Source organism: Magnolia sinica, chromosome 9 (genome assembly GCF_029962835.1).
Source record: "Magnolia sinica isolate HGM2019 chromosome 9, MsV1, whole genome shotgun sequence".
Classification (NCBI taxonomy): Eukaryota; Viridiplantae; Streptophyta; class Magnoliopsida; order Magnoliales; family Magnoliaceae; genus Magnolia; species Magnolia sinica.
In genome coordinates this window covers 34,900,052-34,907,178 of record NC_080581.1, presented here as the reverse complement: position 1 = coordinate 34,907,178, position 7,127 = coordinate 34,900,052, and the positions used below count along the sequence as shown (strand labels likewise).

At 38.4% G+C, this 7,127-nt stretch overlaps 1 long non-coding RNA gene across 1 annotated transcript; it reads right to left on the bottom strand.

Moving 5' to 3' along the window:
• Nucleotides 1-1,628: 1,628 nt before the first annotated feature.
• LOC131254845 (uncharacterized) lies at nt 1,629-4,795 on the bottom strand. The gene is made up of 3 exons (XR_009175965.1): nt 4,723-4,795; nt 4,041-4,312; nt 1,629-2,206 (listed from the first exon to the last, which is right to left on the bottom strand). It is a non-coding gene; the product is annotated as an uncharacterized LOC131254845 (long non-coding RNA).
• Nucleotides 4,796-7,127: the final 2,332 nt, after the last annotated feature.

Genomic DNA, 7,127 nt, shown 5'->3' with positions numbered 1-7,127 from the left:
AACATCTACAATCATGTGGTGTGGGCCGTGTGGCCCGCGGAGTTTTGGAATGGCATGATTTTTGTGGTGTCCATTCATCCTGGTGGTGTCCATATTTTGAATGGATTGGATGGCATATAAAATACATTGTGAGGCACACAATTCCAAATGATAGGCATTCCATCCCAACTATTCCATTGGGCTGGGACACCAATAAGGCAATCAACAATGGTTGGACAATGGTTGGAAGATGTTGGAAACAACCTTGGCAGATAGTGTTTGCTGAGGTTTGGTCTAGTGTTTTAAAAATTGGAAGACAATGGGAACATATAAATGGAATTATGGGTTAGGTCTAGTGTTTTAAAAACTAGACCAGACTATCCAATCTAACCGGGTTCAACTGGAACTGGAGCCCTTTTTAGTTTGGTTTTAATAAAACTACTCAAGCACTCAAAGAACATTAAAATTTGACTGAATAACAGCGTATCGACAGCAGAACCTGTATAAACAAGTATGAGTTGTCAGTTTATTCAGTTTCAACTAAACCTGACTAAACTCAATAGGACATGTGCAATCAGTATTGTTCCATATACATCATGAACTCTTCACCTTTTAAATCTTGGCATTCATATTAGCTATTCACTATGCAGCCGAGGAACTTGCCTTGTAAAATGAAGTAAAAAAAAAGGGCTAGATTTTGAATAAATGCCTGAATGAACCAAAAGAAACATATTAGACATGCTCAATGGCACATCATAATATCAGTATGAAGATGCAGCAGAGGCATCATGAGTTTACATGCATGCAGCGATTCCATGCAATGAAGAAGTACTTGCTCTTCCCATTTGCATAAGCATTAGGAATATTCGTTCTAGGCGGGAGAATACTCTATGGAACATTAAACACACTCAAGGAAACAAATAGCAAATTTGGATATAGAACTAATACACATGCAAATATGCAATGATAACAAAACGATACCTGTAGTTACACAATGAACATAGTGTACATTTTAACATATTGCATGTCATAGTAATCTTCAATTGAAGGGACGCAACCTGTGAACATCATGACCTTAGGAAACATAGAATAATCACTACTTACAAAGCAACACTATAAGAAAACAGGCCTTTACCGGCAGTCAGGTAACAACCAGTGAAGGCTTTACTAGCAGTCATCTTCCTTTATTGGCGGTTGTGCTGGCCGCCGCTTCATGTGTGATTTACTAGCAGTTTATACACCTTTACTGGCGGTTGTGCTGGACGCCAGCCTATAGGCAAATTAACCATTTTCATTCTCAGCACGGGAAGGCTAGAATCATTTAATCCATGTGTATTTGAACCTGGCCATCTATAATATTAGTAATCAGATGGACGGTCTAACTCTCTCGATGAAACATGGGCAATGTACATTGGGCCATTCATTGGTTGGTTAAGATGTAACATCATGATGCACTTTCTAAAAGATGATGGCAGTCCACTAATCATGCATGCATTATAGACTGTCAATATCTTTATTATATACAACTAGTCCTTCCACTGGCAAAAGTGCCATTTGTCTTTTCAGATCTTTTTGGCAAGTAGCCTCTCTAACTTTCATTTTCATTAGGTGTAGTCAATGGGAATACCCTTATTATTAAGAAAGCCAAAGAACAAAGGCTTAGTGAGGCATCGCAATGACTAAATAACATTCACACCAGCTCATATTATGGTGAACGTCCCCGATCCACCTGATCTTCTATCACCAGTGTAGGCCCCGGTGCGGTAGTGATGAGAATACGCAACACACTGGATTAGCCACGTGTCACCACTGGTCCCATATTAAAATAATATTTACAATAATAAATTGAATAGTTTCACATACAAAAAAAAAATCCATTTATCTAGCTCCCATTCATCCCTGCCTAAAACCTGCAAAACAAAATAGCAAAAAGAATGTATTATGGAAAATAGCTTTACCATGTGAGATCCATAATACAGTGAAAATATTGCATCTACCCATTTTATGGTATCCATTACAGAAGCTCAATCATTGAAGGAGAGTTGAATGTATTCATGGTCTTGGAACATACAACTTTGGAACCCCATACACTAAACTACAAATGGCTACAAAAGAAAACAAATGGAGAAATGCTCGAGCGGGCTATATGTACAGGAAACTTGCCTATAGATAGCTGCAGTCAGACACGAGGTATATATGTGGGATGATGTGTTATGATTCTTCAACCCTATGGTCATTTTTAAGATGAGAAAAATGCAACCAAAGATGTAAGAGGTGTCTAAATAAATTATAAATCCATGCAACAGACTTATTCCCATTTGAATGCCTGAAAGAAGGGTCAAAATTGAAATAGATAGGTCTTAATGCCAAGAACAAAAGATAGTCGGTGTGTACATGAGAGAGAGAGAGAGAGAGAGAGAGAGAGAGAGAGAGAGAGAGAGAGGAATACAAATGTAGATTTTTACAAGTAGAAATAAATTAGCACAAATGGCCTTGAAATTACAGCTAATAGATCAAGATACTAGAATTCAACAATCAAGAAATTATCAATTCTAGGATTTTGTGATTAACTACCTTGTGATAGAACCCATAAATCATCCCCAAAGACCTATGCATGAAAATTTTGGGTTACTTTGTAGATAGGACATCACAGTTATAAGATCATCTTTCTAACATATAGATAAACAAACATGTCAAAAACTTGAGCACATGAAAATAACACGAGATTAGGTGAAGTTGAGGCTAAAGAAATTGATTTTTTTTTTTTTTTTTTTTTATATATATAAACTAATGAGATGTTGAGAAAGTGTCTACAGCTAGATATAGAGGTGACAAAGGGAAATAGAAGCGGATTCCAAAAATGGGAAAATAAGCCATGGGGTACATCAAAACAGAAAATTCAAATTAGCAAGATCCTCAATTTCCAACTCCTGCATTGATTGGTTTTCAAAAAACACAAGTCATTTCATCTCCTGAATCATCAATTTAAACCAGAAGAATAAAAAATAAAAAATAAAAAATAACTATGTCAACGAAAAAAAAAAGAAAAGAAAAGAGAGAGAATTAGCTAATTATGGATACAAATCCTATAAAGTTATCAAGCCAATTCCAGAAAAAGGCCAGTTCTTGAATTCTTGGCCTAAGGGAAGCTTGCAAATCCCTAGGGAAATGTGAATATTTCTTTAATTTGTCATATAAGTAGACATTCCAAGGTAATGAATTCCAAGTTTCCAAGCTCATTTCTAGAATCTGCCGAATTTTATTCCCAGTTTCCAGACATAACCAACAGATTCAATTTCTTAGAGAATTTGTTTACTGGAAATAAATTCTTTAGTAATTTATAAATTCTAGGTTGCCAAATGACCCCTAAAACATATCTAGCAAAATTTGCGTTGTACACGAAAAAAAGAGACTATCATTGGAGACATGGGCGAGAGAGGGGCAAAAGAAGAAGAAAAAAGAATGAAGAAAGAAAGAAAGAAAGAAAAGCCATATTACAAGAAAAAAGGAGCTTCACTAAGCCTACACACATCTGAATGGTCGCATAAAGGTATAAGATCGGACCATCCATCACAAGGGTCCCATTTTGCTGACGTCCACAGTCAAAGAATCAGGTCAATCCAATAATGAAGTGAGCCACAGATTATGAAACAGATATATGACTAAAAAAAATCAATTGACAATATAAATAATCTAGAACATTCTATATTAATCAGGTCAGAGGCACAATGAGCATACGCTAAACAAAAAAGTCAGGCCAGTCCACTTCATGTTGGCAGAATGTATGTTGAATATGGAACATTGGACATTTTTTTCTGCCATCCATTTTTCTCAGACCTGAGACCCACATGATCACTAGACCAGTCTTTTTTGCGGAAAGGCATGCTCGCATTGTGCCTACCCAAAAATTGGCCTATATCTCAAACCCGCGTGATGCAAAGCCCCCAACTTCCCTTTCATCCCTCATGCAAGCGTGTACCCTTAACTTTCCTACGTAGCCAATACAGAGATGTAGAAAGAGTTCTTTGCATGCTTCAATGAATGATACATGAGCAACTGACTAGAAGGTGCCTTGTATTGTTTTTTGGAACATTAATGACAACATCTCTTCTTGGTGCCTTGTATTGTTTTTTGGAGCTTTAATGACAACATCGCTTCTTGGTGCCTTGTATTGTTTTTTGGAGCTTTAATGATTTTAGTCATTTTTCAAAAAGTAAAAAAGAAATCTTAAGACATTTGTAGCTCACCTCACACCAACAATCATTTTGAACTCCTCTTCCATAGAGCGAATCATATAGCTGTGGAAATCATATTTTGGCGCAAGGTTGTGGTTCTGTCATGAATAAACAAGAAATAGGAGAAAAAAATAATTACTTGAGGTAATGTACTCAAAACCTCCCAATGGAAAGACACAAACCAATGGAGCTATTTTTTGAAGGCATAGTTTCCCAAAAATTAAAAGAAGCCACCCAGAAAATCAAACACTAAGTAGTAGAAGAAGTGAAGGATGCATAGGAAGAGAGTTCTTTAAGTTTTATCTGCAAAGAAAGTCATTCATGAAGAGGAAACAAGAGTGCAAAACATAAAGCTCTCTTCAAAACCATAAAACAGAGTCTTTTAATTTTATCTGGAAAGAAAGTCATTCATAAAGAGGGAACAAGAGTGTGAAACATAAAGCTCTCTTCCAAACCATAAGAAACAAAACACAAAAGCAGCTAATAGAAGTTTCAAGATGTTGCATACCATGATGAAACCCATACGGAGTGTAAGATAGCGTGCACCACCGAATGGCCAAATTGGCGAAAAAAACAAGTCTACAAAAGAAGATTTAATAACAAAACCATAAATATCACTTGAACATTTTTGAGCAATGCTTCTAGACAAGAGTCACAAAAGAAACTTAATCCTCATTCTTGAGTGAGACACCTGAAATATTGATGATGTTTTCTGAAGTTAAACAAAGGAGGACATTCAAGTGTAAAATCCAAGACAGCAAAAACTTGAAAAGAAATCCTAGAAGGTGAACCAGCAAAGACAAAGAAGCAAGTTGAGAAAAATGCAGCAATGGCTGCATGGTCTTCTTTGAAACAATTGCCAAACTTGGGTTCTTTGTCTCAATCAAACAAAGAGACTGAGAGCAAGGCTTTTCATACCTACATAAGCAATAGAAATTACATAAATTTTATGAAAGTAGTTGTCACACTCCAAACTCGGAAACTGGGCTCATAAAATTCCCGGTCGCCGAATCCGGTGCCGACAGCCTCTATAGTACCCCATTTTCGACTCCCAGCGCCCAACGTCAGATTCCGATCTTGGGACCCTACAAGGAGAATTTTCCAATGTACATTTATCCCATAAGAAGCATAACACAAGTATACCCAAATCACAAAGACAACATCATCATCATCACATATCCACTAATATAATTAGTTGAATACAATGCTGAAAGGGAAAAATACATATATCAAAAATAAAATCAAAGCTCCGGAAGACAGCTACATGCTCCAAGCTCAACGTCGCTGCGACCAACGTCACCTGCACACATCTATCGTGCATAAGCTTATAGAAAGCTTAGAGGGTGGTGAAAGTGTGTGCGCAAGATAAGTGTTAAGCACACAAATATAATGCTATAATCAAGTCCATGAGTAATACAATATTAGGGTACTATAATACAAATTAGCTATGCAAGTGTGGAGTCATAAAGAGTCAAGTATCAGATACCGAGGATGTAATGCAATATGCGGTGGGAATGACCATGCAGGAGTGTGAAGTCGGGATGATGGTATGTAGTATTGCAAGTTATGAGGTACACCACAAGGGACTTCTATCCAAACCAGCCCCATACCTAAATCCGGATAGTCAAACACAATGTGGTAAACTCCTGATCTTAGGTTAGTCGCGCGCTTCAACCGAAATCCTGGCCATTGCGAAGGTACACATAACAAATAGTTGCGCACCACCAGCCCAAGTGGATAGTTAATGAATGAATGAATGAGTTTGCAACTCCTACTGTATAAGTCCACATATCAGTACTATTCATCTTTGGGATCATTATCGGGGTCTATTACACTCTACTCCAGTTTGCCACCCCTATCCGAGCACGTAATTGCGTAAGTGGAAGAGACCTCACTATCCGCTTGCCAATATCGAGAGCGGCTCGTCGATAGCGGACCCATTCCTCAAGCTGGTCAAACTCAACCTAAACATTACCCCCTCACTCAAGCGGGTAAGGTCACACCCCCTCCCAACCGACTATGACACAGTGGGAGACACAGCCTACTAGTATACGACCCTCATACGCTCATATATATCCACTTGGTTTCGACGTTGGGGCATCCTCTGGTACCAAGAGGGTTTAAGAATTTTTACTCAGGGCCATCTATGACAACTCGATGCTAGTAACAGATTTTCGGTGTCCCATCTGACCATCAATGATAAGCCTGTGGAGGATACGGCCTTGATGTTGCTAGGGCATACATTAATCACAACACACAATGCGAGATGCATGAGTCATACAATCCTGTCATGCATCAATCCTGTGCATACCGTGCACTCATGTGAGATAAACCTCTGCCTATCAGGGAGTCTCATAATAACCTGCCCAATAACATATGTAATGGTCAACCATATCTCATAACAAACATGCATATGATGCATATGGGCATGTATCATGATGCTATGGTGTCACATACTCATAATCGGTATTAATAACCAGCATCAACAATCGGCCTCGACAATGTGGACATTTAACCAACATTACCCCCAAGGAATGACCTACATAGAGCCTAACATATAGTGGACCCATGGCCTCACATAAGGACCTAATATACAACACCATGGTCCTCACTCAAGAACTTAGTACCCATCACAATAAGCCTCTCACATGGGCCTAATATATATCACAATTGACTCCATCACCTGGCCCTCAAATGCATCACAATGGGCCTCATCACATAGACCTCATATTCATCACATTAGGCCTTAAACATGGGCTGTATATACATCACACAGGGCGAATACACATCACAATGGACCTCAACTACGGGTCGCATATGCATCATATAGGTCTCGACAATCGGCCTTGGCAATCGAAATTGGCCTCAATAATCAGAATCGGTACTCGGAATCAGCCTCGATACTCAGCCTCG